Here is a 26,816-nt window from a genome sequence, read left to right on the forward strand (position 1 = left end):
CAATTTTCTGGATTCCTTTTTCTTTTCACTGTGCTGGTTGGGTATCTTCTATGTCACTTATCTTCTATGTCACTGGTTGGATCCTTTGCTTCATCTAATCTACTGTTGATTCCCTGTAATATATTCTTCATTTCCATTATTGTATCCTTTATTTCTAACTGGTTCTTTTTCATGGTTTCCATCTCCATTTTTATGCTTTCTATCTCTCTGTTGAAGTTCTCCCTGAAATCACTGAGCTTTCTTATAACCAGTGTTTGGACCTCTGCATCTGATAGATTACTTATCTCTGTTTCACTTAGCTCTTTTTCTGGAGCTTTGCTCTGTTCTTTTATTTGGGACATGTTTCTTTGTCTCCCCCATTTTGGCTGCCTCCCTGTGTTTGTTTCTATGTGTTAGGTAGAGCTGCTACGTCTTCCAGTCTTAGTAGAATGACTTTATGTAGTAGGTCTGCTGTGGGGTTCTGTGGCGCAGTCTTTCTGGTCACCTGAGCTACGTGCTCCAGGTGTGTCCCTTGTGTGAGCTGTGTGTGCTCTCCTCTTGTAGTTGAGCCTTGGTTGATAATTGCACATCAATGTGAGGGACTGACTCTTGGACTCACTGGTTGTGAGGACTGGCCGTGACGACAGTAGAGTTGTTGTGCAGGGGCTGACCCTATGGAGCAGGATCTGCCTCAGCAGGACTCTGGTGCCTGCCCAATATGCCCCTTGGGTGTGTTGTACTTGGAGTTGGCTGGTGATGCTCCAGCTCATTTTGAAGCTGACTACTGGGGGTGCCAGCCCCAGAACCACTTTGGAGGGGATCCGCTGTAGGTCAAGTTCAGCCATAGCCTGTTCCCCTCCCAGTGCCCCCCAACAGGAGCCAGAAAGAAATTCACAGATGGCTGCTGCCCGTGCTGTGCTTGGAAGCACCTTGAGAGGCCAAGCCGCGAACCAAGGCCGCTGGCTGCTGCTAGTGCTGGGCTTAGGGCTGCTCAACTAGAGGTACAGGATAAGTTCAAGTCAGATGCTGCTTGTCTGGGTTCTGTAAACCTTTGAGAGACCATAGGAAAGTCGGCAGCTTGAGCCAAGGCAGGCGTTTTGTACGAAAAAGCCACTGGAAGTGGCCTGGGTATGCCCGAAACTTGGGCGGGGCCGGGCCTAGAACCACCAGGGTGTGGCAAACTCATGGTGGAGACTCAGAAATGGCAACCACCTGTGTTTACACACCAGGAAAGGGGGGGGGGGCTCAACAAAGAAACAATGGCCTCCGCCAGCTCCCTCATCCAGAAGAAAGCCACCTCTCCAGCCCCTGTCCCAAGCCAGATAACTCAATTCCCCACCATTTGTCCCTGCCGCCTTTTCAGCTGCCCCAGCACTGGAACTCAGAGCAAGAAATTCCATTGGTGGGTAAGTTCGCACACAGTCTCTTAAAGAGGAGAGCCTGTGAGTGCAACTTCACTCAGTCACAATTTCTGCTGGTTTTCACAATGCGAAATTATGGGGACTTCACTCTCTGGCACTGGAACCATGGGTTGGAGTGGGGCTGGAATCTCTCGTCCTTGTAGGGGATGGTGAAGGACCGCCACAGCCGAAATAGCCCTCCTGATCTTTAATGGTCACACGTAGCTGTAGGACCAGCCCATTCTGCTTCTCTGACCTTTCTACCAGTAGGGAGGAGGCTTCCTCTGCAAGTCCTAGTGGAAAGGCTTCAGTTCAGCTTGATTTTAGGCGATTCTCAATGATGGTTGTTTTGTAGGCGAGTTGTAATTTTGATGTGGTTGTGAGAGAAGGTAAACACAGCATTTACCTACTGCGCCATTTTGGTTGTCCGGACCATAATAGATGTTTGATAAATATTTCTTGACTTAAAGAAAAGGGGGGAATCTCACTTTATCTTCACAACATCCTATAAGATCAGAATCATAGTCTCTGTTTTACTGCTTAGGGAAGCTGTGTGTTCCTGTCCCCAGGAGGCCTGCGGAGGAGAGTTGAGCTGGGTCTGGCCTACTGGGACCACAAACAAGAGGCTGGTCTCCCAGAGGGTACATGGGGGCCCTTGGCCCACGGTTCATCTGGTGTACTGGTGGGGATAGCAGCAGGAGTGGGAGGGACAGAGGTGCAGAAGCAGTGATGCCAGGAAACTAGAAGTTTGGGCATCTATTTTGCAAGGGAGCAAGGACACGAATTCCCAAGGGTAGAGGGCAAAAGGGATTAAAGAGCAGCTCTTGTTAGAATGTGAGTGAGTTTTCTGTGGGAGGTGACACTATCATCAGAGGTGGCAGCTGGCTCCATCAAGCCAGGAAGGGAGCGGAGGGAGAAAACTTCCTGGATTCCACATCAGCCAGGAACGTCTGGGTTTGGCCCTCATCCCGTTTTTGTGGTTCCTGCTCTGGCCTGGGGAAGCCAGGGTCAATGATCCCCCAGCATGATCACAGACTATGAGGGAGCTCAGGAGAGAGAACTCATTCTCTTGACTGTCTGCACTGCTTGAGGTTAAGAATTTGTGTGACCCCTTAAGACAACCTGGAGCTGTGTGGCTTCTTCGTTCCAAACCAAAGCAGAACCTCTGGGCTTCCAACTTTGTCTTTATTCTTAGCAAAATTATCTTCTCATTTCAAAAAGCATAAGTGTAAGAAGAAAGAAGGCAAACCAGTCTTTTTCCAGGTCACTCTCCTTGAAGCATGGTGATGAGAAGCAAGTGGGAACAGTCATCTCATTCCTCCCCATCTCTCCAGGGACAATCACTCCAAACTTGGGTGGGGGGTGGGGGAAAAGAACGGTGAAGAATTGTTGCAAGCTTTCCAACCTGGACATGACAGTGGTATCTCCTGAGTCATGGCTTTGGGGAGCACATGCTTTAAGGAGCTGCCCTACGGACTCAAGGGCTGAGGGGTCCTCACCCCCCACTTAACTTGTCACTGTACCTGGGAAGTATCATAAATACTTCTGGAATGAACTCCCTTGTTCTCTCTGGATACACTGGAGCCTGCACTTAATAGTTCAAAGAGAAAAAAAGAAAACTTAAGATCTCCCAAACTTGGGCGCCACTCAAGTTCAGTTCACTCCATCTAAAATTTGCAGTCAAGGAGCAGACATGTAATTTTGCCCCAATGTCTCCTAGAAGGGGCATATGCCTAATAATCTCATTTGCTTGATGCCTCGCCTTCCCCTGTCTAACAATGACTCATCTGATGGGAGGAAATGTTCCGTGCAGTCAGGACCCAACTCCTGTGACTGTGCTCCAAACCATGGACTCGAAGCCACCACAGACCTGGCCTTATTCTTGGAGGAAATGTGTGTTTCTTGCTTCCCCACACAAAGGTGACTTCAACAATTGTACTGGGCTCCAGATGTTTCTACTCTCACAGCTGTGCTTAGGTGGCCCTGGCTTCTCTTTGAACTCTCTGTAAGATGGGTGGGGCATGGAGGGACACACTGGAATCATCCATTTCTTCATCACCTTGTTTCTAACCCAGGGCCGCCCAAGCCCTGGACTCCCCCACCCCCACTCCCAGCCTTTGGCTGGGGACACTGCTAATGGGCTTTCTTGCTGTCAGTCACATCCACTTTGTCAGTGAAGGGGACCAAAGTTTTGCCACCCCAAAATGTGCCCTTTGGGTTATGATTTTAAAATGCTTATTAAGAAATGAAAGGCTTAGAAAGAACTTTGACCCTCCCTCTTTCCTGCCTAAGGGAATTGGGAGGGAAAGGTCAGCTTCAGTAAGGGAAGCACCATATTCACCTGAGCTTTCTCACCTTAGCCTATTTGAGTTAAGTGTGGCAGACAGGAAGGATCCATGCAAGAACCTGTTCTGCAGGATTCCCCCCTCTGTCCCATTGTTTCTGGGTGGCCCAGCAGGAATTTGTTTGCCACATGTTTGCTGTTTCTCCTCTACCTGTGAATTGCCTGTTTCCCCTTTGAAATCCCAGACTCCTGCCCCACTTCTTCTTTGTCCAAAATGGCATATAAACCTCAACTGCCCAATGTGTCTTCAGGTCACATCCTAATGGAGCCTGCTTGTACATACGGATAATAAACTTGGGAATTTTCTCCTGTTAGTCTGCCCCATGTTAATTTGATTATTAGCTCAGTAGAAGAACTTAAACACATGGGAGGGAAGAGTTTTTTACACCCCCACATCAGTGTGAGGAGGAGGACAGAGGGTGGGATGTGTGTGCTGGAGAGAGAGGGAGGCGGGCGGGCAGCGCTGAGTTCAGAAGTGTCTCTGTGTGTGGTCTGAGGCTATTCCTCATTTCATGAAATCCATGCTTTATTCCTGGCTCGGTCAAACTTAGCGCGTCACTGAATGAGTCTCTTATCCACTTTCCAAAACACTGAAGAGGTTTGAAAGGGCTCTGTGGGTCCACTGTAACTATCAGCAAAAAGCAAACAAGCCAACGTATTTAGCTAAGCATTTTAAAAAAATATTTAAACATAATCACCTTCAGCTAGTCATGCACAGTTGTGGCTGGCAAGGGAAAGGAGGCAGGAGGGAGAAACGTTGCAAAACGTTCCTTTCGGTGGCCCTGCTTTTCGTTTGAGGGGCCGCCCCTGGGGAGGCAACCAGATTTCTTCCTCTTTTGGGGCTGGGCTCGCCCAGAAAGAAGCTGGAAATGAGAACCTGTCTGACCTCCAAGGAGGGGAGACCCCCCCGGGGGCAGCTTGCTGTGAATTTCACTCACGTCCCTTCCTAATCAGATGTGGTTTGAGCCTGACACAAGGTAGTGTTTCCCCTCCTTGTATAAAAAGAAAGTCTCTGACGGCAGCATAATTAAAACGCTGAGCTGGGAAGCTGCGGGTGTCCAAAGCCGGGAGCAGGTAGAGCCAATGTGTTTCCTGTGTACAGGGCCTGGCACCACTCCTGCTGCTGACAGCCATAGAAATGCCTTCCCTGCAGCTAGCAGAGGCCTCAGCCCACCGGGCCGCCACCCTCCCGTGGCAGGATGGCACCAGACACCCGCCCAGCAGGCCTCATTCCACCAGCTGGAAGTGGCTTTCTGGTTTATGGAGCAAGACTAAACTGTAAAGTCAGTCATTCTCCTCGGCCAGAATAAAGTCAGTGCTCCACCCCCACTGAACCAAAGGAGGCTTCTAGAGACCTCCCCCAGGCCCACCCTAACCGGCCAGACTCCAGGGCCAGACTCTGCTTGTGCCACCCAGGGTTCTGAATGGGCTCCCTGTCTGCCAGAGCAAACAAGATCCTGTAGGTGGGGCCGGAGGTTACGAGGGACCCGGAGTAGGACACGGGACTTTTTCTCTCTGGATGTTCCATTAAGGAAAGTCTGCCAAGGGGTTTGCCAAGGGATTTGCCAAGGAGTCCAGTCCGCTCCAACATTATGGATTCACCAATAAATAGCCCCATTCAAGGAAGACAAGGCCCAAAGGGCTTTTATAATGCAACGGCTTCCCCGTGCCCCAGCCAGAGCCACCTCCCGTCCACCCCAGGCTGCCACCCAGGTTTCCTCCCTGTGTCGGGCTCACACAGTTTGTCTGCCTAGTTTCTAAGTGTTCTGTGTTCTGGGACACACAGTTTCCTAGTTCTAGCTTCCGTTTTCCTATCTTGAAATGTGGTTATTGATATCTGACTTGTGCCCAGCTTAGACAGAGCCTGGCTTTAGGAACTTCTCAATGAATGGCTGCGTTGTTATTATTCACACCTTGAAGCAGTTTGAGGAGGTCCCACAACCTTGTTGACAGCCCAGGGGCTGGACGGCAGCAGGAGGCCTGATGGCCGACCACTTGCTATCACCTCACAGGACCCATTTCCCATGGGTACTAAGGGTAAGCAGTGGGAACAGGGTGCAGCTGACATTTTCTGATTGTATACATCTCCTCCTTCAGACACCAGCCCTGGAGAAGCATGCTGTCTATCCTCATCCCACCCCTGGACCCTGGCTTTGGAAACCTCTAAGATCCTTCCACTCCAAGCTCCGTGTGACCCTGAACCTGGGTGTAACCTCTTGGTGCAGCCTCCAACACAGAGCACTCGTCACATTGACAGAAGACAGATGAAGGCAGGAAGGAGCCACTTGACTACCAGCCCCTCCCTTCAAACCAGTTGTCCCCTATGTCAGGAGGGTGTCCTGTCATTAACCTCCTGAGGAGGCCACAAGAAGTAGGCTTCTTGAGTCTATGGCCCAAAGCAGGTGACTTGAGACCATAGAATTCCTTAGACCAGTGTGCCTCCCATTTGGAAACCTATAGGATCAGGAGAACCAGAGTGCCTGCAAAGAGTGGGTGCTCAATAAGTATCTGCTGGCCTCATTTCATTTATCCTGAAGGAGAGGGTGAAAAAAATTACAAAAGGGTGGCTGAAAGGAGGGCAAAGCGATGCTGGGATGTAAAGAATTTCAAACTGGGAATGATCAGAGATGCATGTACCACGAGACTAGAATAGTGTTGGCCTGGGGCAGGCAACCTACTACAGTTCCCCCAGCTGTAAGGGGTGACAGTCCCCACACTGTAATGAGGAGGAAAGGCCATGCATGAAGGGACTGGCTTAGAGTCAGAGCACAGTGAGTGCCCCCGTGTGGTTTACTCTTCTGTGGAGGTAGGACTAGAACCCATGTCACAAACTCCCTGAGAATGTTCTCCCCACTCCACCCCAGTGCATAGCATCCCAGTATCTTTAGTTAAGCCTCTTTAGCATTTGGTTTCTGGGCCCTGTCCCACCCAGTGGTGGGGCCTTACTGCTAGATGGAGCATCTCCAAGAGTCCTCAGGCTCGGTTGGCCATGGGCTGGCGGACTCCTTAAGCAGGACCGACGTGCCGCCAGGCACCACATTCCAGCCAGGAGATGTCTGTCCCCAAAGCTGCCATGTGAAAAACTCCAAGCCACCAAAATTACTATCAATGGAGATCGATCGATTGTATGCAATGGAATACAATACAGCCAGTAGCAAGAAGAATCTAGAGTGGTCAGGTGCTAATTGGAATGATTTCTCACAGGTAGGAAATCAAATCAGAGGGCAGAGCTGTGCGTATAGAGAGGTTTCTTTTCTGTAAAGTCTTCCCTGTAAAATCTTCCCTGATTCAGGAGTTAATATTTTTCTGCAAGTGCCCTACTGCTAACAGCTTCACTGGGAGGAGGATACCTGGGATTTCATTGTTCCTCTCTCTGTACTTCATTGTTTTTTAACTCTATTATGTAGTGCTTTCAGTTTAAATTGCAAGAATTGCAGTGCTGGTTACCTGAGGTTAAGGACACTGGAGGGAGTTTTGTTTAAAATAAAGCAGGAGTTGATGGGGGGTGGGGGGCATAAGAGATCCCTGATTGAGTTCAGCATATTTGTGACGCTGAAGGCAGTTTCAGCTCAAGCTGCTTCCAATCAGTATCAATACCCTCCAGATGAATGGAAGTAAATTGCATACAAACTATGAGACCCCAAAAAGGGAACTCCCTCTTCTATCTATCCACCCACTCATCCGCCCACCCATGCACAGGACTGTAGTGCTCTCCCCGCCCCCCCCCTTTTTCCCAAAAAAAAGGAAAAAAAGAGAAGGTGATATTGCTGCTAATAATAAAATCCACCCGTGGGCAAATGCACTCTGCATTTCTGCTTTTCTCCCCTGGGTGCTGCAGCCCTGAGCGCAGTGGAGGCAGATTTAAAAGATGCAGAGGATTTACTCACATGTTAAAAACCATGGTTGGCCATGAGAGGAATCATTTTTCCTGGTACTCACACAGAACGCACAGAGACCCCTGAAAGCTGTCAGTGCACTAAAAGGGAGAATGGTACTGTGAACCCACCTCCAGAAAGACTCCATCTGGAAGTGCGGAGTTCTGTTGTTCTAAACCAGGGCGGACCTCTTCAGGTTTACCTGCCCTCTGCTTTGAAAGAGACACTGGATTCAAGTGGCCCCATATTTCCTGAGTGCTTCCTACATCCTGCTCTTGATAGTACATGGAAATACAAGGTAGCGCTAACCTCATGGGGTTTCCAGTTCACTGGGAGCGTGTCCTACGGGACAGGTCAGAAAGTTACCTTGACTATGGCACAACTGATTGGACCCAGAAAACAGGGCAGTGCTGTTGTCTAACAGAATCTACTCTGGGCCAGGACACCTGGATTTGACCCCTGGGGTGACAACTAGCTGGAGGCTAATTTAGTGCAAGTTTATTTTCCTCTTTTGGTCAGTTTTCTCACCCACAGCATGGGGTGGGGGACAGCTTATAATTGGGGAAAATACTGTGCATGTAAATGAACCAACCAGACAGATAAACCTCTGTCTGGCATACCCAGGTAAACATTCGTGTGTTTCTTTTGGCGGGGGGGGGAGGGGGAAGACTTTTGGGACAATGGAAATCCGCCATGTCCATCAAATCAAAGTAGGTAGAAAGAGGAGGTAAAAGTGAATTTGGAAGAGAGAGAGCCTGCTGGATGGGAAGGGAGAAATCTTTTTGCATGTGAGGTGCTGTGAGGAAAAAGGAACGTGGATGGAAACAAGAAGAAAGGAGGGAGCTCGGAGGCCTTGCCTCACTCTGGTAAAAAGATGGATCCGAAAATTTGGAGTTGATGCGAGAGAAGGTGTGGGAAAGAAGGTTCAACAAGAAAGCCTCCTTGCTTGACAAGAAAGGCTCTTTCAGACCCTAAGAAGAGAGAAGGATCCAAGCTCTGGGCAGAACAGCAAAATGGCACATTAGGAGCTGAACACTGTTTTGAGAGAGGCAGAGCTGGCCAAGCTCCTCTCTGGCTTCCGCGAGTCGCGGTTCTCTGATGCTCTGCTGGCCCCTAGAGGGGTGTGTTATAATAAATGCCACCAAACAGGCATCCAGATTTTGTACTCTGCTCCTGGGCACAGCTGTGTTTCCAGCTGATATTCTAGTGAATTCAGAGATCGCCACTGGGAAAAGCCCATAGAGAGGATGATAGAGGGTGGCTAAGTCTCGGCAGAGGTTCAGGGTCATGCTTTCATGCTTTTGGGCTCTGCAAGGTGCTTTCTGCTCTGTGAAAAGTTTTTATTGAATGCCAGGCTTACCAAAGAGACAAATGAGGGGTGAAAGTTGGGGTGCCCTGGGGGCAGGAGCAGAGGAAGAAGGTCAACCAAATCTCAGGATCAGGGAAGGTAATGTCACTCTGAAGGACTTGTGGCATTTTCTCTAACAACACTAGCCAACATTTATGTGTGATGAGCCACCTCTGTAACAGGTGCTTCTTTAAACATATTACAGTTAACTCATTTCATACTCACCTCAGCCCTGCAAAGCAGACGTGTCTGATGATTATTCTAATTCTGGTTTTATAGATGACGAAACTAAGACAGAAATTAGTTTGGTGACTTGCTCACAGTTACACAGATAGAAGTATATTAGTTATCTTTTGTTGCCTAACAAATGACCACAAACGTAGCAGCTTAAAAACGAAGTTTATTTATTATCTCACGGCTTCATGAACGCAGGTACAGTTTAGCTGATGATCAGGGTTTCTCATGAGGCTGCAATCAAGGTGTCAGCCCGGGCTAGGGTTTGACTGGGAGACTTGACTGAGGAAGGATTTGCTTCCAAGTTCACATGGTTGTTGGCAGGTGGCAGCTCTTTGAGGGCTGTTGGGATGAGGGCCTCAGTTCCCAGCTGATGTGGCCAAAGGCCACCTCATTTCTTTGCTTCACAGTCTTCTTTTTATGATTCCTGACAGCTCAGTGGCTCATACCACCAAAGCCAGGAGGGAGAGGGTCTGCTAGCAAGGAAGTTACAATCTCATGCAACCAAATCATGGAAATGACATCTCATCACCTTTGTCATGTTCTATTGATAGAAGCTGTCACAGTTCCCACCCACATTCAAAGGGAGGGATTACACAGGGCAAAATTCAGGAGGCAGGGTCATTGGAGGCCACTGTCAAGTCTGGCCGCCACAGTAAGCTGTATTCGAACCCAGGAAGCACAGCACCGAGTGTAAATACCTCACCACTGTGCTCTTCTCCCAGTGGTGATTTTGTCATTTCTGGGTGACGCCCAGATCCTCGGTGCCTGACCCTGTGCCCTCTTTTGCGTGGCTTTATCTTTAACTCACAGAGCCAGAGTAACAAGTAGCAAAGCTTCCCTTGGCTTCCAGCCACCAAAGAAGGAAGGGCTCAATCTACTATTGAAGGGTTCCTAAACTCCAGACTTTATGAGGCAGGGCTCAACAGGAAACAGAAGGCACACTCAGTGAAAGGTGGGTGTGGGCACAAAGCCCCCAAAAAACAGTTTCCAGGCTCTCGGCCTCACATAGAAAGGTGCTGGCTCGGGTAGTAAATGGCCATCAACTGTGATCAGATGGCCAGCAGCTGTGGCTAGTTGGCCATCAGCTGTAACCCGTAGGCCATTGGCCACTAATATAACGGCTGTGGCTACGCTAGCAGAAAGGAATGGGGGCTAGCAAGAAGATGGTGGCTGGCAAGCGCGGACTGCTGTTAGGCAGATTATGTAGATCCTGCTTCCCGTGTCTCCAGCCCAGCCGCCAGCGAGAATATATTGGTTTGACTCCCCTACCTATGGCTCCGTGGGTTTTCCTTTTTGGCCTTACCGTGTCCTGCGTTCTTGGGCGGGGAGTGGGAGCTGAGACCCTGCACGACAAATGGCGCAGCGAGCAGGGTCCCCTGCGCGACAGTGGGTTACTTTGCTACTTACAAGGTGCAGACAGAGGCAAGGTAGCCATGCAGTGGAACTGTTACCACCACACCTCATGGGATGAAGGAGGGAAAGGTTATGAGAACCTGGAAGGAGAGTGCTGTGAGGAGGACACCTCCTTGAGAGCGGACTTTGCACGGAGGAAGTCAGAGCAATGAATACCCTGGCCTTGCTCTGCTCCCTCCCTCTGATCTTCTGCTGGGGCCCCCATTAGTCAAACCCACCCAAAAGCCAGAGGGCCCAGCAGCTGTAGAACACAGTCCACACAAGCCAGACTCCCCAGGCAGAAGCAGAGCAGGGAGGGTGAGGGTGGGTGGGCAGACGGCAAGGTGGTGGTGGTGGTGGTGGTGGGTGGGGGCGGGGAGGCAGCAAACAGGATGCCCTGCACACAGACAAAGCCTTTAGCTGGTCCCATAGAAGATTTAAGTGTTTGTACAACCTTAACCTCTTGGGGGCAGGGAGGGCGAGGACTTACGTGCAGGAAAAGTTGAACATCAATCTGAAGGAAAATAGAGCCATTTTTAACTTTAGGTAGAAATGCATAATATGATTCATTAAATGTTTAGTTTGTCACAAACTTTCAGGGGCACAACTATGGCTAAAGTGAGGCAAGCTATTGCTTTGTATAATTCTAATGCTTCTGTAGATTCCCACTGTAGACCCAAAGTCTAGAACTTAACTTATAGTAACAATACTGTTGTTGTTATAAGAATTATATAGCAATTTTATATCTTACAGATCACTTTAAATGTATTATCTCACTTAGGTGCTATTTCAGGGAAGCCATCAATTTCATTGGTGCTTAAGGGAACCATCAGAAATAAGGAATTCTTTTTTTCAATATTTTTTTTTTATTTTTCAATTACAGTTGACATTCAATATTAAATTCGTTTCAGGTGTACACCATAGTCATTAGACATTTATAGAACTTATGAAGTGATCACACCAATACATCTAGTACTCATCTGACCCCATACATAGTTATTACAATATTATTGACTATATTCTTTACTCTATACTTTTCCTCCCCATGTCTATTTTGTAACTATCAATTTGTACTTCTTAATCCCTTCCCCTTCTTTCATCCATCCCCTTCCCATCTGGCAACCATCAAAATGTTCTCTGCATCTATGCGTTTGTTTTTGTTTCATTTTGTTTATTTTGTTCTTTAGATTCCACATATAAGACAAATCATATGGCATGTGTCTTTCTCTGTCTGACTTACTCCACTCAGCCCAATATTTTCTAGGTCCATCCATGTTGTTGCAGACTGCAAGATTTCATTCTTTTTTATGGCTGAGTATTATTCCATTGTATGTATGTACAAGCTCTTTATCCATTCATCCACTGATGGACACCCAGGCAGCCTCCACATCTTGGCCATTGTAAACAATGCCTCAATGAACATATGGATGCCCATGTCCCTTTGAAGTAACGTTTTGGGTTTCTTCAGATAAATACCCAGAAGTGGGATTACTGAGTCTTTCTTTGTCTCTTGTTATAGCCTTTGTTTTAAAGTCTATTTTGTCTGGTATAAGTATTGTACCCCAGCTTTTTGTTTATTTGTTTTCATTTTCATGAAATATCTTTTTCCATCCCTTTACTATCAGTTTGTGTGTGTCTCTCGATCTGAAGTGAGTCTCTTGTAGGCAACATATGTAAGGGTCTTCTTTTCTTATCTAGTCAGCCACCTTGTGTATTTTGATTGGAGCATTTAATCCATTTACATTTAAAGTAATTGTTTACAGGTATATAGTTATTTACATTTTATTATAACTAAGAAATTCTTAAACCGGATTCAGTGTTTGCCTGGCATGGGGTTGATAGTTTCTCTGGTCCTCCTTTTTACAGGAGTTAATGAAACAATAAGTTGTTTCATTAAGCAAAATTAGGAGACACGGAGGTTTTTCTAACAGAGAGCCCTATTCTGGCTGTGCTCAAAAAAGGCAAAAATGTGTTACTCTTATTATCATTATTGATCTAATATACTATCCACTAAAAGGTTGTGATACATCTATGGGATGGAATGTTGTGCAACTACTAAAATTGATATGAAAGACTTCAGTTGACATGGGAAGATATTCATCATAGCTGAGTAAAAAAAAAATTACAGAAGAATATTGTACAGTAAGACTCAATTTTTGAAGAAATCAAATATGTGTGCATGTGTTTGTGTGTATTTTTAAGTCATGAAGAGTAAATATGAAAATATTGGGGCAGCCTGATGGCTCAGTTGGTTAGAGCACCATGCTCTTAACAATTGGGTTGCGGGTTTGATCCGCACATGGGCCACTGTGAGCTGCGCCCTCCACAACTAGACTGAAACAACTACTTGACTTGAAGCTGATGGGTCCTGGAAAAACACATTTAAATAAATAAAAGTTTAAAAAAAGAAAATATTATCAATAGTTATCTAATCAGATGGAGTACTAGGTAATTATTATTATCCTTTTGCTTAGTTGCCTTTTTAAAATCAATGTGTACTTATCATGTAAAAAAATATTATTAAGGTATGAAAAAAATCCCTACTTATATACTATAACACCTTGGAAATAGACCAAAGCCCCCAGAGCTCCCAGAGAACACAGCTCTAGGGACCCTCGTCATACTATACTCACCTTACCTTGTGCAAAGGAAGCCCCTGAGAGTCCTCAATCCACTCTGTGGTTATCCTAGTGCTTATAAAAAATATGCATTGTTATAGGCAAAGGAAAAAGACTGGCCACCAGAGAAGGACAAGGAGCCTAAGATGAGCCCCCTGGATGCAATTGGCCAGTTTAAGCCAGATCTTTTCTCTACGCCATTTACATTTTCCTTCCTAAGACCTCCAGAGTCAGGAGCTAGTGGTGATAATGCTGATATAGACTCTGGAATTCTGATTGTACAACTTAAATCTGGCGTTGGTCTTGCCTTCTTTATATTTCACTTCCTATTTGCAAAACGGAGATGTTATTTTCTCATCCAGGAAACAAAGAGACCCTCCTAGGTGGTCCTGAACTCCTTCCTGCTTCCTGTCCCATTCTAACTGGACTCCAGATGAGAAGTATCAATCAATGCTTCCTCTGTCTAACATATCTCCCGTGATGCTTTCATTAAGGACATTCCCAGATTATATAAGGTCTTCTCACTTCCCAGCAAAGCACCTGAAGCGACCTCATTCTGGAGACAAGCAATCTGAGCAACCTGCACGTCCCTCTTCCACAGGGAAAGCATTCTTTTGGGCAGTCTCCTCTTCCCAGTATTTCTCTCTTGAAGGCAGTGACCTTTGCTTCTTTTCAGTTGCCTTTCCAGTTCCAAATTCTATTATGTCCCCTAGCAAAGCTGTAAAATTTCCCTTTCTAGCAATGTTTTCAGTTGAGGATGGTTTTTAAAGCCATTGTACTCCTGATGACAAAGGTATTCACTTTTCAGCATCTTTTTTTCACCTCCCTTTAAGGGGATGAGAGGCTAGAGCACAGTTGATAGCTAAAGGCCCAAATATTGAAGAATTGGGCCCATGTCCTTTTCTTTCTAGTGATTATTTTCCTACTTCTGGAATATACTTTCCTTGTGTCATTAAGCTATTTTATACTTTGGGTTCAACTTTGGTATTCTCAAACCAGAGCTGAAAAAGTGAAGTATGAACAGTAAACCAAAGACCTGTGCCAATGGGAGTCAAGGAGCTCAGAGGAACTCTCCCCCACCCTCGCCTACTTCCTGGAGGTTGTGGGTGTGATCACTGCCCCGCTCCAGGTCTCTTACTGCTTCACGTCATTATGAGCCGCTGCCCCTAGTCTATGGGGAATGCTCCTGAGTGGTGGAGTGGACCAAAAAAGGCCCACAGAAAGGTTGAAAAAGAGGAGAAACAAAGGATATGGACAGAGTTGCAACCAGGACATAATACCTATGACAGAAGCACCTTTAAAAGGCACCACAGCCTTAGGTACAGGGGATAGCGCCTGATCTGAGCACTTCATTAGTTGGGAAAGAGTCACATAAAAGGCTTCATACTCTAAGCATCAAGACATTGTGGTCCTGACAGGGATAAACTTACAGATCAATGGAATAGAATTGAGAGTCCAGAAACAAACCCACGTATCTATGCTCCATTGATTTTAGACAAGGATACCAAGCCAATTCAATGAGGAAAGAACTGTTTTGTCAACAAATGGTGCTGACACAAGTGGATATGCACATGCAAAGGATCCTACACTAAAGACAAAAATTAACTCAAAGTGGATCAAAGCCCTAAATGTCAGAGCTAAAACTATAAAACTCTTAGAAAAAAACATAGAGCTAAATCTTATGTTGGATTTGGCAATAGATTTTTAAGTTTAACTCCAAAAGTGTAAACAACAAAAGAAAAAATACATAAATTGGACTTCATCAAAATTATAAACTTTTGTGCTTCAAATGACTCCATCAAGAAAACAAAAGGACAACCCAGATAATAGAAGAAAATACGTGAAAATCATATATCCAATAAGGGACTTGTATCCAGAATATACAAAGAATTCTTAAAACTTGATAATAAAAAACCAAATGACCCAATTTAAAAATAAACAAAGGATCTGAATAGACAATTCTCCAAGGAAGATATCAAATCTCCAATAGCACATGAAAAAATGTTAGATATCATCAGTCATCAGGAAAATACAAATCAAAACCACAGTGAGATACCATTTAATACTCACTAGGATGGCTATAATAAAAAAGTCAGATAACAAGCTTTGGCAAAGATGTGGAATAATTGGAACTCTCATGCACTGCTGGTAGGAATGTAAAATGCTGCAGCCACTTTGGAAAATAGTCTGGCAAGTTCCTCAAAGGATTAAACACAAATGACCATCTGACCCAGCAATTCTACACCCAGGTCTATACTCAAGAGAAATGAAAACAAGTATTCAAACAAAAACTTGTACATGGACGTTCGTAGTAGCAAAAATAATAGCCAAAATGTAGAAACAACCCAAATGTCCATTAAGAGATGAATGGATCAACAAAATGTGGTCTATTCCTACAGTGGCATGTTATTCAGCAATAAAAAGGAATTGTATGTGTATGAGAGGTTTGGGAGGTGGTCAAGGAAAAGGGATAACCATCAGAGGCGGTAGAACACACTGAAGTCTCTTGGGAAGCTCTGGGACAGGGTTGTATGCAAGAAGTTCCTCACAGCATGTGACTATGGGTATGTAGGGGTCCAGCATCTCTAAAGAGAGAAGGGCAAAGGAAAGCCCAGGAGATGGGGAGTCAGAAAGAGAGCTTCGGTGTCTAGAGGACATTCCTCAGCAGCAAGGCAGGGAGTCTTCGGCTAAGAGAGCTCTGAGGGCCATATAGCACTTGGACCTTAAAACCACAGGTTGTATCTTACCAAGGGCCAGTAGACACTGAGTGTAGCTTTCCAGGGTACACAAAGCAGACAGACCCTCAATGGCTAAAATTTCACTTGTTTGAGTTATTCTTAAAATAACTGGAACTGTAAAATTTTGAGTGTGGCACTGGTGGGCTTTTGAGCTAAAGAGTTTCAGTCTGCTGTGAAGAAATAAACAAGCTAGGGCCATCTTTGGCTCACTTACATAATAAGAAAGAAGTACTGATACCTGCTACAACATGGATGAACCTTGAAAACATGCTAAATGAAAAGCCAGTCACAAAAGGCCACATTGTATGACTCCACATGAAATGTACAGAATAGGTGAATTTATAGAGACAGAAAGTTGACTCGTGGTTGCCTGAGGCTGGGGTGGGGGCTGAGGAGATGGAGGTGATAGATAAAAGCTATGGGGTTTCTTTTGCAGGGGATGAAAGTGTCCCGAAAGTGACAGTGGTGATGGTTGCACAATTCTGTGAATCTACTAAAATCTATTCAATTGTACACTTTAATTGTGTGAATTATATCTCAATAAAGTGTTCCAAAAAGGAAAAAAGGAAAAAACTTTTTAAAAGGCTCCCCCCACAGACTGTCTGCTCTGCCACTAATGTTTCAATATTACATGAGCAGAGTGGCCCTTTCACAGACATGTCACCACCCACTGTTACATAAGTCCCACTACTAGTGGAGATGCACGCCTGCCTCCAGCTTAACTAATTCATTAGGTCTGAATTTTCCAGTGACATGAAATTGTATCCACATTCATGAGTCATAATAGAGCACATTTATTCTTTTGTAATTCAAACTGATAGAAATCTTAGAGAAAATTTGCAGGAGTAGTACAAAGAACTTCCATATAACCTTCCCCAAATTCACCAATTCTTAGCATTTTACCACATCTGCTTTATGTCTCTCATAGATTGATAGATAATAGATAGATAGATAGATAGATAGACAATATAGATAGATGATTGATAGATAGATGATGATGATAATGATGATGATAGACGGATAGATAGATGAATAGATAGATAGATAGATAATAGATCGAAAGATAGACGATATAGATAGATGATTGATAGATAGATAGATGATAGATAGACAGATAGATAGGTGATAGAAAGATATAGACACCTATCTATATCTATATATCTCTAGCATTTTTTTCAGAACTAGTTTGAGATACCCTTTTAGCCTTAAATCATGCCTCTGTACACTTACATGCTGTAGCATGAGCTCAGAACAAGAACATTCTCTTGTATATCATAAAATTTAGGAGACTTAGCATTGATACATTACTGTCGTTACAAATGTTATCAATTGTTCCGATAACGTCCTTTGCAGCATTCCCGCACCGCTGTCTCCATCCCCAATCCAATCCAGGATTACACATTGCATTTGTTTTTCATGTCTCTTTAGGCTCCTTTAATCTCCAACTGGTACGTACTCTTTTTTTTGTCTTTTATAACATCAATTTTTTGAAAGAGCACAGGCCCATTGTTCTGTAGAATGCTGTCGGTTTTGATCTGTATGATGTGTCCTCACAAAGTGATTTGGTTTTGCATTTTTAGCAGGTACTGCATAATGTTGATATTATTCAGTAAAACAAAAGATAATGGGTCTGCATCCCTGGAACCTGTAAATGTTATCTTATATGGAAAAGGGGTCTTTGGAGATGTGATGAAGTTAAGGATCTTGAGCTAGGAAAGTCATCCTGGAGCATCCAGGAGGGCCCTCAGTGCAGCCATGCAAATCCTGATAGAGAGTCAGGAAGCTTCACACTAACGGAAGAGGAGGAGGTGATGCGACCGCAGAGGCAGAGACTGGAGTGGTGTGGCCACAAGCCAAGGAGTGCCAGAGGCCACCAGAAGCTGGAAGAGGCAAAGAACGTCTCTAGGTTCTCCCCCAGCACTCTGGAAGGAGCAGGGCCCTGCCAGCACCTTAATTTTGACACTAATTTCAGACTTCAGACTCCAGAACTGTGAGGGAATAAATTTCTGTTGTTTGAAGCCACCACATTTGTGGTAATTTTTTTTTTATGGCAACCATAGGAAACTAATACAGCAAAAATAGCACAAAAATCCTGTTGTGTCCTTACTGCATCATATCAGGAGGCGCATGATATCGGTTTGTCCCAACTGTCATTTTGTTAACACTGAGCACTTAATTAAGAGGATGTCTTCCAGATTTCTCCACTGTAAAGTTACTATTTTTCCCTTTTAAATTAATAAATAACTTGGGATATACTTAGAGACTACGTAAATATCCTGCTTGCCACCATACTTTCCCATAGTTTTAACATCTAACGATGATTCTTGTCTAAATTAACTATTACTGTGATGGTTGCAAATGGTGATTTTCTAAATCTAACTAACTATAATTTTCCCAGTTGGCATTAGACTATAAGGAAGCACATTCCTTTTCCACATTTGTTTCTTTATTCATGCATTTCTATCAATATAGACTCATAGCTTACTGTTTTATTCTAAGGGTTATGATCTGTTATAATCAGTTTATTTTGATGTTCAGATTAGCCTAGATTTGGCCAGTGGGGGCCTTTTCAAGCAGACTTCTGTGTCCTTCATTCTTCTCTTTTTTCTTTTCTCTCTCTGCTCCCCACCCCTACACTGTGCCATTTGACATGTGCCCATCATTACTTTCTAGCACAAAAAACTACTTCAGACTCATCTCATACTTTCCATGACCCAGTCCTGGAAGCTGCCATTTCTTCAAGGACCCTGGGCTTCACTCAATGGCGAATGGTTTTTAGAAACCAAAATCTGGGCACTGGGTGAACACATATTTTCAAAAAGCTTAATTTAGCACATATCTTCGCTGATGTATTGACTGTTAGAGCTCAGGAAAAGCGCTGATAAGTTTCTCTAGTCAGCTTTCCAAGTTATGTCTGGAGCTCTATGTTTCCATGGCGGTGTCCTACTGTGTTTCCCCGAAAATAAGACCTCGCCAGACAATCAGCTCTAATGCGCCTTTTGGGGCAAAAATTAATATGAGATCCGGTCTTATATTATATAAGTCCTGGTCTTATGTTATAGTAAAATAAGACCGGATCTCATATTATTTTTTGCCCCAAAAGGCGCATTAGAGCTGATTGTCTGGTGAGGTCTTATTTTCGATGAAACACGGTAGGAGTCTCCAAGAGAGCAGGATGGGTTGGAGCAAGAAAGACTGTTGTGGGTTGAATTGTATCCCCCTCAAATTTACATAATTCCTACCCCACAATATTTCAGAATAACGACTCGTTTGAAGATCGGGTTTTTACAGAGGTCATCAAGTTAAGATAAAGTCTTGGGGTGGCCCTAAACCAACATAACCAATATTCTTATAAAAAAAGAAAATTTGGACATGGAGATATGCTTAGAAGAAAGACAGTGTGAGTGGAGAAGACACCGTCTACCAGCCAGAGAGAGGCCTTCCCTCACAGCCCTCAGTGGGAACCAACTCTGCTAGCACTTAACTGAGGATATCTCGCCCCCAGAACCATGAGACAATTCATTTCTGTTTGTGAAACTGCTGTGGCCACCATCTCTCAACCGAAGTGTTTCCACTTTGTTTTGATGAACATTTTGTTTGAAAAACAGTATCTATTAATTTAAAATAAAAGTTTGGGAATTCATTGCTCTCCTCCACACCTCTCCTATTTGATAGATGAGAATGCTGATGCCCACAGAAATGATTCCTTAGTAGTCTCAATGCCCTTTCCTGTGACTCATATTTTGCTTCCTTGGAGGTTGAAGAAGAAAGTGGAGGAAGAAAAGGAGGGCAGCTGGACCAGTGTCTCTGTGAGTCTGCATCACAGCTGCCAAAGAAGGATCATGGCTGCCCTGGCTTTGAAAATGGGCAAGGCCAGGGGCCTCCTGATCTGCAGCAACCTCAGGGGACCTGGGAGTCTCTTTACATTCCTCTCGTGTACAGCTTAGCACTCACTGCACTTTGGCACCCGTTTGTTCCTGGGCCACCCCTGCAACCTAGGACATGTCCGGGATTGATTGTTGTCTTCCTGGGGACTATCAACCTCCAGATGTTCTGTAGCAGCCATTTGAAGATTACAGAGTTCATTGGTTCCCTTCATCCTTTCCCATCCGCTTTTCCTCTCCTTTCTTTAAATCTTTCTTGCCCCATACTCTGGGGTATTTGTGATGCATACAGGTAAAGATATTTAGGGTTTCACAAAACTCTGGGTCCAACCAGTTTTGCCAAAGATGGGATCATGTCTTCTCTAGCAGCTTTTCACAAATCTCTTATGTCATTTCTCCCTCCCTTGGCAAGAAAAGCCTACGTCAACTGAAGTTCCAGTTGTCACAGGTTATTAGTGGAGATGAGTTAATTTAAAAGACGCTTGCTTGGGGAAGCCACAGTGCCCCTGCGTTTTGCACTGACTCGATCCCAAGCCATTGCTTCAGCATGGGTGCCGAGGCTGCTCTCAGCCCTCGGTGCTACAAGCTACGTGGGATCTTTTGCTCCAAGACATCCTTGTTTTGATGATGTCTATTCAGAATGATTGTTGAGTTTTGCCTTTGTTCTTATTCTGCATATCTACCTGATAGGAAAGAGTGGGAATGCCTCCAACTCTGGAACAAAGAGGATGGGACCTTGTACCATCTTTATTCTCCTATAAATACTGTCACAGCAAATGGGTGTGTCTGGGTCCCAATACAACTTTATCTACAAAAACAGGCATGGGCCAGATTTAGCCCATCCGCTCGACAATATTGTCTCTTGTTGACAAGTCACTTCACCTCTCTGAGCTTTAATGTTTCACCTGGAAATTACCCGAACGTCCCTGTGATTTTCCAGCTTGTAGGTCCCAGGTCATTGGAACAATTTGACTGGAATCCCTACTTGCTCTGGGATGGGACATCAGCCCTCTCCTACTGTGACTCCTGGAATCCAAAAGTGGTTGTGTGTGTGTGTGTGTGTGTGTGTGTGTGTACATACTATATATCCTGATAGAAATAAATAATCCCACAATCCCTCCGCTGTGTGGCCCCCTTATCCACCCACTGAGCTGTCTGCGTTCATCCCATCAGCCTGGACAAAGCCTATGGCCCTGTTGCCAAAGTTCTACCCCAGCAACTGTCAGTGTCATGGCCAAATTTCTTCATGCAGGCACCAACAACAGTGTCCTTCACGCCCAGGCCACCTACCCTTGACCTCTGACTGCCCCACCCCCAGAAGGGTCCACCTTATCTCTACTCATCTCCTCAGTGGGCATGAGAATGTCCTTCCTGCAGCAGTGTTGTTTAAGTCCCTGAAGCTGCAGTTCTCTTGGTTTTGTCCCCCAGCCCCTGTGGGGTGGGAATCTCAGCAAAGAGGCCTTGGTGCCATCAGGGACAATGGGGGTATATTCCTACCTAGACTCTCACTCCGTCCTCACACCACACTGAATGCTCACCTTGTAGCCTGCTGAATGTCTTCCCCCTGCTGGGAAACTCTCCATTTGGGAATTTCCCTACAATATCATTCCCCAGAGATTTCCCTGCAATCTCTGTTTCTCAAGTTCTTCAGACACTTGAATCTCACTTGTGGCTTAAGTTCTTTTGAGTGTAATCCCAGGAAAATCAAGACATTTGACTGGACACCAGTTTATGTGACCCTGAGAATTTGGTCACAATGAAGGCAGTTTTGCCCACTCTGAGCAGGCCCCCTAGGAACCAACATCCAACTCTGCAGCCCACCAAGTCTGTCTCAATTCATCCTAGACACCCCCAGCCTTATGGAAACTGAGGAGCTTCCCTTGATTATATCTCAAGACCCTGCAGCTCTCCATGCCTGTAGTTTTCTAGCAATAACTAGGGGGAGAAACAGCAAAGCACTGGAAAGGCTCTTGGATGCACTAACTAGTATAATCAGGAAAAAAGGGGAAGTCCCAGCCAGCAATCAGACAAGAAAACGAAATACAGTGCATCCAAATTGGAAAGGAAGAAGTAAAGCTGACATTATTTGCAGATGACATGATACTATATCCAGAGAATCCTAAAGACTCCACCAAAAAATGATTAGAACTGATAAATGAATTCAGTGAAGTAGCAGGACACAAAATTAATATTCAGAAATCGGTTGCACTTTTATACACCAATAATGAACTATCAGAAAGAGAAACTAAGACAGCAATCCCATTTACAATTACATCCAAAAATAAATAAATAAAATACCTAGAGATAAATTTAATCCAGGAGGCAAAAGACCTCCTTATAAGACATTGAAGAAAGAAACTGAAGAAGATGCAAATAAAAGGGAGCATGTATGATGCTCGTGGATAGGAAGGGTGCATGGAGAGGAAGAATTAACACTGTCAGGACGTCCATATTACCCAAAGCAACCTATGGATTCACTGTGATCCCTATCAAAATACCAATGGCATTTTCCACAGAACTAGAACAAATAAGCCCAAAATTTATATGGAACCCCAAAAGACACTGAATAGCCACCACAATCTTGAGAAAGAAGAACAAAATTGGTGGTGTCGTTCTACCGGACATAAAAACAAGGCTATAGTAATGAAAACAGCATGGTGCTGGCATAAAAAGAGACACATAGATCAATGGAAGAGAGTCCAGAAATAAACCCATGCCTATATCATCAACTAATCTATGACAATGGAAGCAAGAACTTACATTAAGGTAAACACCATCTAGGCAACAAATGGTATTGGGAAAATGGCACAGATGCATGCAAAAAAAAATGAAACTAGACCATCTTCTTACACCATATACAAGAATAAATTTAAAATTGACTAAAGACTTAAATGTAAGACCCAAAATCATAAAACTCCTAGAAAAAAACATAGCCAGTAAACTCTCTAACATTGCTCTTAGTAATATATATTTTTTCTGATATATCTCCTTGGGCAAGAGAAACAAAAAATAAACAAATGGGGCTATATCAAAGTAAAAAGCTTTTGCACAACAAAGGAAAAGACAGTAAATAGCAGGATACAAAATTAGTATTCAAAAATCGAAAAAACAACCTACTGAATGAGAAGAGATACTCACCAGTGATATATCCGATAAGGGGTTAATATCCAAAATTTATTTTAAAAAAAATCATACAGTTTAACATCAAAAAAGCAAATGATCCAATTAAAAAATGGGCAGAAGGCCTGAATAGACATTTCTCCAAAGAGGACATACAAATGGTCAATAGACATATGAAAAGATAGAAAAGTTGCTCAGTGTCACTAATCATCAGAGAAATGCAAATAAAAACCACAATGAGCTATCACTTCACTCCTGTCAGAATAGCTGTTATCAATAAATCAACAAACAACAAATGTTGAGAAGGATGTGGAGAAAAGGGAACCCTCTGCACTGTTGGTGGGATTGCAGATTGGTGCAGCCGTTATGGAAGACATATGGGGGTTCCTCAAAAAGTTAAAAGTAGAACTACCTATTGACCCAGCAATTCCACTTCTGGGTATTTACCTGAAGAAATCCCAAACACTAATTCAAAAAGATATATGCACCCTTATGCTCATTCCAGCTTTATTTACAATAACCAAGCTATGGAAGCAACCTAAGTGCTCATCAATAGACAACTGGATAAAGAAGAAGTGATACATATATACAATGGAATAATATTCGGCCATAAAAAAAAGTTTGTGACAAAATAGATGGACCTAGAGGGTATTATGCTAAGTGAAATAAGTCAGACAGAGAAAGATAAATGCCAAATAATTTCACTTATATGTGGAATCTAAAGAACAAAATAAATGAACAAACAAAGGAGAAACAGACACAGAGATACAGAGGACAAATTGACGGTTGCCAGATGGGAGGGGTGTTGGGAGGCTGGGTGTAAAAAAGGGGAAGGGATTAAGTAGTACAAATTGGTAGTTACAAAATAGTCACAGGATGTAAACTGCAGCATAAGGAATATAGTCAAAAACATTGTAATAACTATGTATGGTGCTAAATGGGTACTAGATCACTTTGTATATTATGTAAATGTCTAACCCCTATGCTGTACAACTAAAACTAATATAAAATAATATTGAATGTCAACTGTAATTTTTGAAAACTGCTTAAAAAAAGAAAAAAGGTATAAACCGCATGTAATTTCTAAACATTCTGGCTGAGTCAAGAACTCCAGATTTGGAAACTTAACATATCCCAAGTTTTGGATGCTCCCAATAATTAGACCTGAATCAGTTTCACCTGAAGCAAGAGAACTACTGTGCCTAAAAGAGCCAATGCAGAGCCACGCAATTCTGGGGCCCAGCCAGACACTCCTTTCCAGCAAGGGGGATTCTTCGGACCAGCAATCAATGACACCCTGCGCTTCCTCCACAAAGAGGGTCATTGCACAGCTAACACACCTTCTCCCAGGCAGGTGACATCACACACTGTTCCTCCTTATGCACAGTTAGGGGGCTCAGACTTAATGCAGCCTGCAAGGTAGCAAGAACACTTTCTTACCTTTGTATGTGCCAAAGCATTCTGCAAGCCACAAAATACAGTTGACCTGAACAACATGGGTTTGAACTGTGCATGTCCACTTAATGCGTGAGGTGTTTTTTTTTTTTTTTCAATTGACTGCAGTTCAACTAACCCACTCATTGCAAATCCTTGTTATTCAAGGATCAACTCTGGGGCTGGAAATTTGTGTATGCTGAGGGTCAACTGCAAATACGGTGAAACTATCCCCTCTCTGTCTTCTGAGGTATTATTCTTTTCTTGTCACAACCGCTCCCCCCATACCATCACCAAACAACAAAACCTCAGCGCTGAGGGAGATTCAGAGGCGCCCGCTTGTTCTCAGCTGTGTTTGTTTTCATTAGGAATACTAACTAAAAAACTTGAAAATTAAAACATGGAAAACTAGTTATACCACTTATACATTGCTATGAAAGAAATATCCCAAGATTTAGTGGATTAAAATGGCAATGATTTACTATTTCTCTTGATTCTGAAGGTTGGTTTTTCTGCTGACTCACCTCGGGTCACTCCTGTGGCCACACCCAGGTGGTGGGCCCGCTTGGCCACGAGGTCCATGAACAGAACAACTCGTATGCAAGTGTAGCAGATGCCTCTGGCTCTTTGCTGGGACACTTCAGTTCTCCTCCATAAGGATTCTGATCCTCCAGGAGATTGGACTGTCTTCCTTATACGGTGGCCTTAGGGCAGTGCCCCACGATTGCAAGGGCAGAAGTTGCAAGACCTTTTAAAGCCTATACTTGGAGGTCACATAACCCACCTCTGATGCAGTCTATTGGTCAAAGCAAGTCACGTGTCTTGCCCAAATTTAAGGAGGAGGGAAACAGTCTCCACAACTCGATGCAAAAAGTGGTCATCTCTTCACAAGAGAGCATGGGATAAATTGCTGCAGTATCTTTGAAAACATCTGGAGTAAGAACACAAGTGGGAAGCCCTCCTAAACCGTCCCCGCCTTGTGGGGAAGGCTACCTGGCAAAGGCTTGGATCCCTCTGTAGATGAAGGTCTCCTTTGTTGATAAAAAGGCCTCTGCTAGTTAGAACTACCTAGGTTGGAAGTGACAGAAATCCCATTCAAAATAGCTTCAGCCAAAAGGGGAAATATTACAGAGACAATGGATCCCATGGCAGAAGCATGGCAGGTCACGGGAATGTGAAGAACCAGAGGCTCAATGGTTGCTCCAGCATTCGTGGTCTCTCCTTCCCATTTCTCTGAGCACCTGGCTTCCTTTCTCTCTCTGGTTGCAAAGAGCTGTCTCCTTGTGTTGGCAGATATGGCTGCTAACAGTTCCTGCATTTTACAGTTATTGGAGAAAAATAGACCCTGACTCCTTGCTAATTTCAAGTTCAAAAACACTGGAGAAAGAATTCATAAACCAGTGAGTCAGGGGCTCACCCATAAACCAATAAACTATGGTCAGAGGGAGGGTCAGGGGCATCAACATAAACCATGTTGATGGAATGGGCCAGGAGCATCCCAGACGAAGGAGTGGGATGGTGGGCAGGCAAAACTATGACTCCTAGGCACAAGGTGAGGTGACAGGGGAACAAGACCCAGAGTCAGACTGCCACTTCCACCACTCCTTAGCTGAGTGTCCCTAAGTAAGTCACTAAATCTTCTGTGCCTCCATTTCCTCATCTGTGAAATGGGCATAGTTGTTTCTATACAGTTGGAAGGATAAAAATGGGTTAATATATACAAAGCTCCTTGAACAATGCCTGATTCCACAGTACATGCTCACAAAGTGTTCTTATGAATAGGAGCAGATTTTATTACATTAATTACATTTATATAAGACAAAATATAGGAGGTCGGAAAACTTTTTGTTTCCTGGGAACTGAAATGATTAATTTGGGGGGAAATGTGTATTAAGGGTTTTTTTGTCTACAGTAATTTCCCCTTATCCATGGTTTTGCTTTCTGCGGTTTCAATTACCTTCAGTCAACCATGGCATGAAAATATTAAATGGAAAATTCCAGAAATAAGCAATTCATAAGTTTTAAATTGTGCCCCATTCTGAGCAGTGTGATGAAGTCTTGAGCTTTCACACTCCATCCTGCCTGGGGTGTGAACCATCCTTTTGTCCAGCATCTCCATGCTGTACTCATATATGCTCCCCACCCATTACTTATTAGCCTTCTCGGTGATCAGATCAGCTGTAGTGGTATCAACATGCCTGTGTTCAGGAAACCCTTACGGTAGCCTAACACTAAGTCACAATGCCCACGTTATTAGGTGAATGACTTCATCTCCTCATGCAGGCATCGTATCATCTCACATCACCACAATAAGAAGGGTGAGTACAGTGCAGTAAGATGTATTGAGAGAGAGACCACATTCACATAACTTTTATTAGAGTATCTTGCTATAATTGTTCTGTTTTATTATTAGTTATTGTTGTTAATCTCTTACTGTGCCTAATTTA

The sequence above is a fragment of the Rhinolophus hipposideros genome (genome assembly GCF_964194185.1).
Source record: "Rhinolophus hipposideros genome assembly, chromosome: 11".
Taxonomy (NCBI): Eukaryota; Metazoa; Chordata; class Mammalia; order Chiroptera; family Rhinolophidae; genus Rhinolophus; species Rhinolophus hipposideros.